Source organism: Lepisosteus oculatus, chromosome 3 (assembly GCF_040954835.1).
Source record: "Lepisosteus oculatus isolate fLepOcu1 chromosome 3, fLepOcu1.hap2, whole genome shotgun sequence".
Lineage (NCBI taxonomy): Eukaryota > Metazoa > Chordata > Actinopteri > Semionotiformes > Lepisosteidae > Lepisosteus > Lepisosteus oculatus.
In genome coordinates, this window is record NC_090698.1 from 12,336,209 (window position 1) to 12,349,677 (window position 13,469).

The following is a 13,469-nucleotide window of genomic DNA, read 5'->3' on the forward strand; positions in this document are numbered from 1 at the left end:
TTTCAAGGAACGTGAGGATTAAAACTGCATGGTGCAATTATATATTATATGGGGTATCTATCTTGTATTTCCCTTCAAAATGAAAAATAATTACAGTCTCAGTTAGTTTCTTCATTAACGCTTTTTAATCATGCAAAGGAGTTGCTCAAAATTACCCTCAGAGTTTTTTTTCCCAATGAAACTAGAACTGACACTTTTCTGTTTAGCTGAAAATGGAAATTTACTCAGTGCAGACATTGAGGCATGAGATGCTCCAATCGGGCCCAAAGCTTCTAGAACATTCCCTGAGGCCCAAAGCTTCTAGAACAGTGGTTCTCAAATTATGGTACACGTACCACTCATGGTACATGGAGCGCCGCCAGGTGGTACGCCACATGACCCTGGAACTTTGTTGTGTGCACTGAAAAATCAGGATGGGTTTTCATATTTTCTATTTTAATACGTGTCGAATACGCAGCTTACGTACTATGATACAGCACGAGCTAATACTTCAGTGGACACAAGGGCTACTAGGTAATTCTATACCATAGTATATGAATGTGTTCTACGAACGCAAGGGACCAATTGTATTTAAAAAAACGGATCTCCAGCAAATAGGTAGGAGAATGTGCGTGATTTTGGAACAATGTCAATGTTTGTAAACACAGGAAAGCATAGAAATGCGTACTAGGAACGCTGGCAATCTTGTGAGCACAGGAAAGCATGATAGATAACAGAAAAATATTTAAGAACTGTTCTAGATTATTTGAGAAAAATACACCAAGCGTCTCTTGTGTTTCGCTCCCATGCGCATGAAATAAAAACTTCTTTTAACTTCTGAGACAACTCCTGAAATGGAAACGGGTAAAAATGCAAGCTTGCGGATTGATAAAGCAGGTAAGCCCCACTAGTTCTGAAGAACCTTATTTACTTATTGGCAAAAGAGCTGACACGTATTATGTGTGGAGAAAAGGCTGCTAAACAGTTCGACCTGCTGCCCCCTCTGAAAGACAGTCACTCAGAGAATTATTGATACTCCAGATGAGTATCAAAAGTACGCTGACAGAGCACTGTAAGATGAGCAGATGCTTTTCACCGCAATTAGATGAGTCTGTAAATGTCGTTGATTTGGCCAATTTGCACGTTTACGTTACATACGAGTTTGTGGGTACGTCCAATAAGGACTTTCTGTTCTGTAAACCACTAACAATAGGAACTACAGGAGAGCACGTTTCAGCTTCTGAATGAATTTATCAAAGAGGATGGCATCGACTAGATAAAATGCATCTGAGTTTAGTTGCACGAATTAGAGAGGTTGCTCCAGAAATGAATGGATGCATAGCAACATCCACAGCGAGACCTTTGCCGTCAAGAAAATGCCTGACAATTTAAAATCCGTTAAGACTGTTGTGAATTATATCAAGGCTCGAAAAATGAATTCAGATCTGCTTTGCTCGACTAAACAGGCTCACCCCTCTCACTGAAATGGTGCTTTTTAATTGTTTATTTTTAATTGCTGTTGTTCCTGTTTTTTCTGTAAAGCGCTTTGAGAAGCCACAGTTAAAGGTGCTATATCAAATAGAGTTTGCGCAGCGGGCGCAGGAAACCAGCGGGCGGACTCGCCCTGCGCAGCGGGCGCAGGAATCCAGCGGATCGGGCGGATGGACTCGCGCTGCGCAGCGGGCGCAGGAAACCAGCGGGCGGACTCGCCCTGCGCAGCGGGCGCAGGAATCCAGCGGATCGGGCGGATGGACTCGCGCTGCGCAGCGGGCGCAGGAAACCAGCGGGCGGACTCGCCCTGCGCAGCGGGCGCAGGAATCCAGGGGATCGGGCGGATGGACTCGCGCTGCGCAGCGGGCGCAGGAAACCAGCGGGCGGACAGACTCGCGCTGCGCAGCTGGCGGACAGACGAGGGCTAGATTTCCAGAAGCCACCAGCTGGTTTAAAAGCCCACTCTAAGTACCCGCTGTCTTTTGACTTCTATACAGAAGCCCCACTTTCCCCTCCCATTCCTCTCCTTCCTTCTTCTGTTCGCCATCCCCTTCTGCCGATAACAGAATGGGGAGACCTCAAGACAGACAGGCGAGCATGCTGGAGAACACAGTGACGCACATCACGACCTTGCAGTTATGAGCCACTTCGAGTCGAGGCAATAAACAGACAGGCAATGTGTGAGGCAGTGGCCTTGAAGAGCCTTCACATTCCTGAATGGGTCTGTACCCCCCTCCCCAAGTAAGGTGGTACTGACCTTTGTACGGCCTGGCTCCTATTCAAGAGCAAATGGGACTATACCATAATCCAATAATCCGGGGGGGGTTGGACCATGTTAACACTGCCATCACAAGCAAGCAAATGTTGCTTACTGCTCATGAAAACGGTTAAGTTTCCTCTGCACGGCTTGTGTAAGTTAAACTCAAAACTCATCTTTACTGCCGGGGCTCTCAATCACAGACACCAGCCCCGAGGGAACTGAGGCTCTTTAAGTCTTGAGCAGAGGAGATCAAGTGGAGACTTGATTTAGGCCTTCAAACTCATAACTGGACTTGATCGTGTTTAAGGAGCATACACGATGGAAAACAGGATGCACTTCTTTACAAAAGAGTAGCCGGGGTGTGGATCCACTCCCAATTCATAACTGTAAGAAAGGAACAGATGGAATTCTTAGATCGTTAAGATACTACTGATCACATGACATGGGTCTGGCACCTTTCTTCTATCCTTCCTGGCTAATAGGTCCGTGTGCTTGGGAGTGTTCCTGCTCACCGCGGAGGATGTTATAAAGCACCCTGCCCAGCCCGCACGCCCATCAGTAACAAGCAGGGGCTTCATGCACTGCAGAGCCCAGAATGCACTGCAATGATGGAGCACAAAAGCGAGAGGCTGAACGTACCGTTTCTCGCTATCTGTCTGTTTCTCTCTCCACTCCTTTTCTCTCTGTCGGTCTCTTTCTCTCTCATTCTCAGCTGTTAATACAGCACAGGGCTCAGCTGATTAAAGATTAAAGCCCAATTAATCAGTCATCTTGGCCTCCCAGTCTCTAATGAATAGGTCTGATTAATATTTCATGATCTACAACTATCCTAAGGGCTACAGCCAGAGCTGCACGCTCACTGCAGACACCAATCGCACACATCGACGCAGAGAAATCTCAACCAGAGGTGCACACACAGCCGGAGAGGCCAGCGGACATGAATAGCCAGCACAGACCAGAGGGGAAGGCTCGCAGGGTGGACTCGACCCGGGTTCGGCACACTGGTGCGGTCAGGAAGAGCGATGATACAGAGACTGAGTAGCAGCAGATCTGGTGATAATAATCTCTGCTAGAATCTATTAAACTGGCAGATAAAGCAAAATACGCAGTGTGCACTCAACTACACACACACAGACACAAAACTGCGCGCGCACTCACACGTACGCACACACTCACAAGGACACGCAAAGCTGTCCGTGCGCACGCACGCACACACACACACGAGAGGACACACAAAGCTGTGTGCGCATACACACACAGGAACGCAAAAGGATTTCATTCTGTTGCCCTGGCAGCCAGCAGATTTCCCAGGATTGCTATGGCAACAGGACAAAGTGCAAAAAATACAGTAAGTATCAGAGCAGCTAGGGCACGTACACAAAGCCTTCTTTTACACACCATACAGCACACAGCACACAGGGAACACACACAGGGTGAGCCCCAAGCCAGCAGGGGGCTCCAGCGTTACCACACGCACGAGTGTGCAGCAGAGGGAGAAATCAGCACCGGCCTCTCAGGGGCGGTGGCTCTGTACAGAGCTGTACCAGTGCTGCTAGCGCCCCCGTCTGCCAGCGAGAGGCAGATATAAACCCTCACACTTCGGCACCTGGGGGAAGAGCGAGCAGCACGACCCGGTCCGATCCCTCATCCGAGCGGCCTGGTGGGACTCGATTCTTTTCCCCCGCCATTCTCACGCAGGCCTGCTGGGTCATGACCTCTGATGATCTCGTGACCTCTGAACAGAGCACCAGCTGAGCCGGAGAGAGGCGTGGCGAGGGATCAATCCGCCATACGCGCCGATCTGATGTCACCCGCTAACGAATTGCCGAGGCTGGCAGATCAATGCAGCCCTTGAAAGGCTAAACACAGGAGCCGGAGGAGAAGCTGGTCTCCCGAGCAAGGACAGGGGAAAAGCACAGGGACAGGTCGTGGCCCTGAGACCAGGCTCCCACTGGCGCCCCAGCTCAGCAGAGTGGCGCACAAGTGCATTTCACTGCCATGATGCTCACACTCCATACTCCCTTTGCTCCGTCAGGAGTGTTCACTAATCAGATGTTCATTCTACACAGCTTAAAGGGATCAGCTCCGGCCCGGACGAATGAGGCTAAGTCAGGTGTACTTGCTGCAGGTGGGATCCTTCATCTGCCCATCAGCGCGACCTGCGCAGGAGCCTGAGCCGTTCCTCTGCTGCAGCAAGCCAGGGTAAGCATGTACCGAGACTCTGCCACACCTGGCTCAACAGAGCTTGCAGAGCTCGCAGCCCTCTGCGGCGGGGCAGCTCAGTCTGCATCAGGCTTCCCCATGTTTGACACTTCAACCACAAGGGCTGGTCACATGACCCCCGCTTCCTGCTGACTGGCTATCCACAGAGAGGGACTTCCTCTCTTGTGGGCTGATGGCGGATATCCAGAGAGAGAGCGCAGCAGAAACTACGAAACTGGGGGGGGGGGTGGAAGGTGGAGGGGGTCGGAGAGAGCGAGGCGCTTTTGAAAAGTAGGCAGTTAGGATAAAGGATGATAAACATAATGACCAACGCAAGCAAGATTCTGCCAAGAGACAGCGGCCCCACACAGGGGGGAAACAGGAAACCCGTCTCGCCCACTTTGAACAGTCAGTAAACCGGCGTTAACCCTTCCCCTCCTGGTCCACTGATCACGACTCGGCCCAGACGCCAACCTGCGCCGCAGGTCCAGATCGGCAGCTACGAGGTTCGTACCTTCTGCACCGTGACAGATGAACGAATGGGGGACAGAGAACGCGAGTTCATGTTCTAAAGCTCCCTTATGGTATGCAGAAATCTAGACTCGGGACTCTTTTTCCTTCCCCCAGCAGGAAAGAGCCTTCGTCACACTGTTGAGCAACACTGTAGAGCACAATTCAAGAAGAAGCCTGTTTGCCTAAAAATCTGTCGAGTGGCAAATAAATATTAAAAACATAAAAGCGCCGAGTGTTCGCTGGAGCAGTGCGCAGTACTGTAGCACCAGAATTCAGGATCTTCTATTCTTTAACCAGATGATGCTTCCTGGTAAAAAAAAAAAAACAGCCTGGAAACACAGGAAGAGAATAGGCTTCATCCTGGACAGACTTTAGAGCCTCCAGTTAAACCAGCCAGCATGCCTTTGACAGTCAGTGGTGATTTGAATACGATTTGCCTGCGATGAGGTGCACCAGTGCAGGAGGGGCCTGCAGGTTTTGCATGCCTCTGTCAATCCACGACAGATTAAGACCTACAGCCGCAAATGACCCGACTTCCTCATCACTGAACTGTTTCAATGAAGGCATCAAGACAGCAGGTCAGAAGATAATCAGGGCCCCCCCCACCTCCAAAGACCAAATCACAGAACAGTGATGTGACCCCGAACGGGGCCTGGCACCCCCAGGTGTGTCAGACTGGTAACTGTGTTGGGGGAGAGGCAGCCATCTGCTGTCCCATCAGTCATCTGCTCTCCCCGTCTTCCTTGTCTGCGTCAGGAAATGACAGGATGACACTGTGCTCTGCCGACCTCCCTGGGAGCTGCAGTCCCTGGGATGGAAAACATCTCTGGGAACCGTTCCCCTCTCTCTCTCCCCCTGGATCCCATCTCTTCTCCAGCCTCTCCTGTCCACAGCTGCGTCCACTCAAGGAGCCACTGGGGACAATCGTTCCCGCTGCCTGCAGACAGGAGGGGAGCATAACCTCAGCGGGAGCTCCAGACGGAGAAGCCTGCCGGGCCGCTGGCTCTGCCGTCCCGGGACGCTCTCCTGCAGGACACGGAGAGGAAGGCGGGGGGGCAGAAAGATCACCTCTGAACCTTCAGAGGAAAAGGAGGAGGGAGGGGAGACGGGAGGCGCTGACTGTGTAGTGTCTCTCGGAGCAGGGGGGTGGGTTTCCTGCCTGCTGGAGAACAATCGCACTTCCTCATCGCCAGCTTTCCGCTGCACCTCTCCGCCAGCGCGGCCATATGGTTTCCGTGTCCACCAGGCCACTAGACCGGGGGAAGGTTCAGCCACTATTCGAGGATCGACAGGGCCCCGAGGGAAACCCATCGGGCGTGGAGGGCCACGGCGATGGACGCCCAGGTGCCCGTGACCTTGACCCTCCGGGCTGCGGAGCGGACACTGCTGGCGGGCAGTGGGGTGCAGAGAGCACAAGCAGAGAGCGTACAGGGAGCCAGCAAGATCTCCTTCGCAATGCGATGCTCAGGTCTGGACGCGACCAGTTCTGTGGTGCTCCCTGAATGAGATCTCGGGAGAATCTCATTCCGTAAAGGACAGATCTTGCAGACAGATGGACAAGAGGAATTGAATCCCTTTACTCTTGGAACACAGAGCTGATGCAAGCATTCAAACTCCTCAAAGGCATCAACACAGTCAGATCAGTGGATGGAATTAACAGAAAAGCATGGACCTGAGGACACCAGTGGAAATTACAACCAAGAACGGGAGTGGCGGTAGGAGCGTGGAACAAGTAGAACATTTTTGAAGCCAATACCCTAACTTCATTCAAGAAACAGATGGATGAGATACTCCAATTGGGACAGGAGGGACGTCTGTCCACAAAGGGTGATGGGAGTGAGGAACAAGCTGCCCAGCCATGGTGTTGAAGCTGAAACTGGCTGGATCAGATCCTGGGATCAATCAATGCTGACAGCTAAACGGGCTGCACAGGCCGAGACGTGACTGGCGTCTCGGCAACCCCAGTACAGGGCATTTACACAGAGGGGCTGGACCGGGAGTGGGCCTGGCAGCCCCCGACACTTAAGCACGGCCATTGAAATACTGCAGCCTGTCCCTTCTGCACAGAAACTACTCGCTTCCAGCGAGCAGCCTGCACCACACTCCCAGGCCCCTCTCTTTCTCATTGTCAACCCCACTGCTAGAACATGAATCTGTTTTCACAAAACCTGAAATCCTGTCTGTAATGCAAAAGCCTTGCATAGTACAACGTGAAAAAAAAAATCGGACAATTCTCTTTATACTACTACTGTGTCGACGTAACTGCATTTCCGACTCCATCCAATTTTCCCATTGCTCTTTCCGGTTGTTATGGACGAGTATAACAACATTCCAACAGGAGAAAAAAGATCCAGGGATTTGAGGAATCCCATTATTGGATTATAGGATATTCCGTCTTTGATCCCTTTAAGGGGATCATCTCTTTAAGTGGTAACCCTCCCTCGGCCTCCGCTACCACCGGCCCCCCGTCCTGCGAGAGAAACAGGCAGTGTTCACCTCTGGAACAGCTCATGCCCTCAGGGATGGAACCCCGACTTTCCCGTATGTCCTCTTTTTATAAAATATAGCCAGGAAATCTCTTCATGATCGCCCCCCTTGTGCAAATCAGAGCTTCAGGAGATCTGTCTGCAGGGGAACAGGAATGTGTCCTCTCCCGCCCCTCTCCAACTGTCTCACAATACATTGGCTCCTTTTAAATCCTGCTGCTTACGTTGTGGAAACACTGGAGCTGTAGGTGGTACATACATGCACATGCTTCTCCACAAACACAAACAAGCCCCGCCCCATGCCCCACCCACACGCCAAGAGCTCCACCCACACCCAAATCGAAGCTGAACCATGATCGGTATCCGGGTGGATAAATACCAGCTCAAACTACAGAGCAAGGTGGAGAAGGAGAGAGGAGAGACGATACCGGTAACTGAGAAATTAACTTCCTATAGCTGGAGATAAGCTGCAGTCACCTCCAGTCTCCATGCCAATATCCTGCGTGCAGATTTTCATATTTCGAGGCACAAATTAAGACTGTTTTTGTGGAATTTGCAAACTTGGACATATATGCAATACTCCCAGAACAAGTCAATTTAATTTGCAGAAAAAGACCTGCCAAGCTCATCTCAGATCCCCAAAAACTAACGTGAGGGAGTCGGGGACACGGGCAGACATGGAGCGAGCACACACTGCACAAATGTATCGCATACGCAGATTCACACAGACCCCACTAAAACAGATATCAAACACTCACACAAGACTGCGTTACCGTCTTCGTAAAGACTCGACAAATGTTTTGATTTATTCTTTACTCTGCCGAAAGGAAACTCCACACAAACCACAAGCTGGACAAGATGCTGACATTTTCCTTCCTCTGAAAGCAGAGGCCGAATGGAGATGCCTGTCGTGTTCCCTGTACCCCCGCAGGGACGTTCTCACTGTCCCAGGCTGACCGAGCTACACACCCACACTCGCACCCTCACTGCCCGCAGAGACTCGGGGGCAGAGAGAGAACAAGGGGGGCTGCGAAGACAGGCCTCTTGCCCAATCTCACTGTAGTTCCACTTCCTCCCTTCTGGTCGCTGGCTTCCTGTGCCTTCAGAAACCACTGACAGCGCTCTGTCCCCTGTGCTCTCACACACACACACACCCTTCATTTCTTCACCACTGCTGTCCCTCTCCTCTCACACACTGAGACACACCTGACTGGACTGTAGACACTGCTAGAGCCACTGCTGTCCCTCTCCTCTCACACTCACCCTGAATTCACCAGCACACACACACTGTCACACCTGACTGGACCGTAAACACTGCTAGAGCCACTGCTGTCCCTCTCCTCTCACACTCACCCTGAATTCACCAGCACACACACTCTGTCACACCTGACTGGACCGTAAACACTGCTAGAGACACTGCTGTCCTTCTCCTCTCACACTCACCCTGAATTCACCAGCACACACACTCTGTCACACCTGACTGGACCGTAAACACTGCTAGAGACACTGCTGTCCCTCTCCTCTCACACTCACCCTAACTCAAAAATTTGAATTCAGAAATAACAGTCACTATTATGTCACTGAGCCAGTCCTCTCTGAGCAGCCAGGTCTGCCTGTGTCCAGTGAAACAGAGCAAATAAAAAAAACGCATGTTTCCCAATGCAAAGATTGAAAATCCAATCCAGCAACCAAAAAAAACAGTCAGATGGGGAGCACGAAACTGCCAGGTGATCCCCTCTTTTCTGGGGGGTGTTTATTCCAAAAATGCACACCACCTCTGCCTGGATCACGACAGCATTGGATCTGTCCAGCACTGCACGCTGAGTTGTCACTCCTGCAAAGCCCGTCAGCCCCAGGACACTTGGCCATCAGGGGCAGAGGTGACTGGGGGGGTCCAGGATCTTGCAACAATTTGAGGAAAATGAGCAGTACATTCTTTTGGCCATCAGTGACCCCTGACTGGCAAAAAATAACTGCATGAACAGGAAGTAGCTCATTCTTTAAGAAAACACAGTGCATCTTGTACTTAACACATTTTAATAATGTGTTTTGAAGGAGGAAATTGCAAACAAACCACAGAGAAAATGTTTTCGAAGGAAGGTGGTGGTGATAGGAGCAGCTTCTTGTCAAGCCCCGCTCCAGAGCAAACTTTAGAAGAGCTTCAAACCTATTCGACAGCTCAAAGGCAGTGGAAAATATCTCATTTCCAACTCAAGGGGAACCACAAGAAAGGAAATGAGGGCATAAAAAGAGGAGGTATGCTGAGACATGAGCTTTGTGTAATAAATGTCAAGTGATCTTTCCACCTGGTCAGACAGCTCTGTGCAGCAGTCACGCCAATGTACGCCCATCTCTGAACTCGAAAGACAGCAACAATGTCCATCCAGGAACAAGCTCTAATCCCAAATAAGGCAATCAAAAGAAAACAAATGGGTCAGCTTAGTCAGAGAGGTTTGCTGCTAACGAGGCCTATAATCAGCTCTTTAATTAGCAGGCTTAAGCTCCAGCCATGATCAAGCCTCCCAGTGACAATCGACTAAGGCTAACTGAGCTGGCAAGGGACAGGACACGCTACCCCGCAACCTCTCCTGCTGCTGCTGCCCAGGACAGGACACGCCACCCCGCAACCTCTCCTGCTCCTGCCCCCAACAGGACACGCCACCCCGCAACCTCTCCTGCTCCTGCTCCGACAGGACACGCCACCCCGCAACCTCTCCTGCTCCTGCCCCCGATAGGACACGCCAACCCCGCAACCTCTCCTGCTCCTGCCCCCGACAGGACACGCCACCCCGCAACCTCTCCTGCTCCTGCCCCCGACAGGACACGCCACCCTGCAACCTCTCCTGCTCCTGCCCCAGACAGGATACGCCACCCCGCAACCTCTCCTGCTCCTGCCCCCGACAGGACACGCCACCCTGCAACCTCTCCTGCTCCTGCCCCAGACAGGACACGCCACCCTGCAACCTCTCCTGCTCCTGCCCGGAAAGGACATGCCATCCCCTTGGCCTCTCCGGCGTGCAGCTCGACAGGACACACTGGACGTGACACGCCAGCTCCTCCTGCCTGACAGGACACGCTGCCCTTCACAGTTGCGAGACCTGTGCTGAGAGGCTGCTACACAGAGCCTGTGCACGACAGGGAGGTCCCTGCAGTGTCAGGACTATAGTTTATCACATTGCCCCAGCGGCAAAGCAGCAGGAAAGCAGAACTCAATCCCCAAAGCCCACAGAGCCTCTTACGCTAATATTTCACACAAGCACAGAAAACACAGGGCCTGCTTCGGACCACGGCTTATTGTTTCTCAAAACCCAAGAGATTAAAATCAAAAGGAGAAGTCTGCGTCAGCACGTGCGCCCAGAAGGAAGAAAGACTCATTGTGTGTTTGTAATGTGTGCGTCTTGGTGCGTGCGCGCGAGGCTGTGTGTCTCAGTGCAGCAGTTTACAGCTGAGTCAGCGAGCGCAGAAACTGGAATTGATGAAAGCAAGAAGAGAGGCTCTGTTTGCAGTTTTCCAGGGACAAAGCTGCTCAATTTAAGCACAGGGAGAAAACTAAAAACAAAACGCAAACACAGGGCCTGTCAGATTTGAACACTGCGATGCCGTTCAGATCTCCGCGCCGCCCTGGGATTGTTCGAACCACTGGCTCACACAGGGCCTGGCAGAGGAGGAGGAGGCAAATCCCAAAAAACAAATCCACGATCTGGGAGGACTCAACAGCCAGAGGTCCCGTATAAACCTCTCCTGGACAGAAAGGACGCTGGAGAAGCCACCGCCTGCCCTGAGACCACCTGCTTGCCATCACAGCATTGACACAATCATCCTTGTCCAGCATCTCCAGTGACGACAGGTTCTTGCAGCAAATCAGACACTTGGATCACTTTTAAACAAAGAGGTTAAATCTTCTCTTTAAACTAGAAGGATAAACACAACCACAGAGGCACCTAAGACTTGAGAAACCTGTTTTCTTGGCCCCGCACCCAACTGGGATGCCAGCATAGTGCTCACAAAGACACCTTACTTTTTCAAGAAAGACCAAGTAGGTACGACAACTTCAGCAAGGAACTGAAGAAAAAATAAAATAAAATTTCTTTACTGGCAGTGAGCGGATATACCTCAGAAGAAACTACAGCTCCCACGATGCCCCTCAACCACATGAAATCGGAATGAGGGTCAAAGGTCACCAAGGAGGAACAGGTTAGAGGTCACAGGCAGTGAGACAGTAAAACAGAACTACTGCCAGTAGCCATCTCAGGGGTGTATGTTTAGGAAGTAAATCTCATCTGTAAACAACCAACTGTCATTGTGGTTTAAACTATCATGTTGTGTAAACGCCACGTCATCTACTCAAGAGGACAGGAGCACAGGTATAGTGACCAGTAACACCTCACTGAGCTGAAAACACACCTGAGCTATTCCAGGTCAACACAAGAGATGTGCGTCACAGAGCGAAGAGGTTTTTAGTAAGATTTCAGTCATGGCACAGCCACTCAGTCACTGGGATCCATCTGCAAAATCCAAGCATTTGAAAGGATGCACTACATCATTCCAGAAAGAGTGCAGCCCTCCCCAGCCCGTGTTCGAACCCTCAATCTCCTGCTGCACTAAACTGATCAGAGATAAAACCTTGCAATTCCAAGTGGCTGGGCAAAGACAAGGGCACCAGGGCAGCCCATTCCAAAGCCCACTGGGTACAGGGTTCCTGGGCATCGAACCCAGGGCACCAGGGCCAGCACACCAGGGAGACACTCCCAAACAGTCTGCACACTTCCCAGGTCCCAAGCTGTGAGAGCAAGCAAGCAGGGAGTCCGGACACTTGGATGGATTCCAACTGGTAATCTTGTCTTGGATTCAGGAGAAACTTTGAGACAAAGAGGAGAACAGAGCAGGACAAGCGTGTCTCAGGGGCGTGACGTTCAGCCCTGGCAGGGTCTAGATCGGTGCGAGTCTGGAAGATCTGGAACAATTCTAATACAAATCAGACTCTGAGCTGACATAGGTAACTGTTAAATTCAGTAAAATATTAATTAAAGCTGCAGTTAACATAGGTCTATTTTAGACAATAATCAGTTATGACTTTACTTAAACAGAACATTTCCAGCTCTACAGCACAAAGTGTTTCTCATTAAAACACTAATAAAATGAATGCATTGTTAGGAGGTAAATTTAAGAAACGTACTAACAATCCTGATTAAAACAAGGAAACGCACATACACAGCGGACATATTGCTGCAGTTCTTAACATTATCAACACGCACAGAATATGATAAGGAACCAGCACATGATACAAATGCAAAAGATAATGTACTTTAGTCCCACTCTTAACATGGACAAAATCTGAACAAGACTGTGCACTAGGCAACATGGGTGTATCTGACAAAGATCAAAATCAGTATTTTTAACACTATTGCCTCAAGCCTATAAAAATTGGTTTTAGTCTTTTAAATCTCATTTAGAAACCCATTTGCTGTCCTAATTTTAAAGGAAGACTGTTCCAGATTCTAGGGGCTCTGATAGAGAAAGCCCAATCTCCCTTTGTAATGTAGTTAATTGACAACCTCAGGACCAGGACTGGACACCCTGCAGACACACTGACCACCCAGGACCAGGACTGGACACCTGCAGACACACTGACCCCCAGGACCAGGACTGGACACCCTGCAGACACACTGACCCCCAGGACCAGGACTGGACACCCTGCAGACACACTGACCCCCCAAGACCAGGACTGGACACACTGACCCCTCAGGACCAGGACTAGACACCTGCAGACACAATGACCCCCCAAGACCAGGACTGGACACCCTGCAGACACACTGACCCCCCAAGACCAGGACTGGACACACTGACCTCCCAGGACCAGGACTGGACACCCTGCAGACACACTGACCCCCAGGACCAGGACTGGACACCCTGCAGACACACTGACCCCCCAAGACCAGGACTGGACACACTGACCCCTCAGGACCAGGACTAGACACCTGCAGACACAATGACCCCCCAAGACCAGGACTGGACACCCTGCAGACACACTGACCCCC

The 13,469-nt window shown here is 50.9% G+C and overlaps 1 protein-coding gene across 2 annotated transcripts in view; it reads right to left on the reverse strand.

Annotated features, from left to right (window-relative positions):
- arrb2a (arrestin, beta 2a) overlaps positions 1-13,469 on the reverse strand; it is a 36,250-nt gene that overhangs the window by 20,752 nt on the left and 2,029 nt on the right. The window lies entirely within an intron of this gene.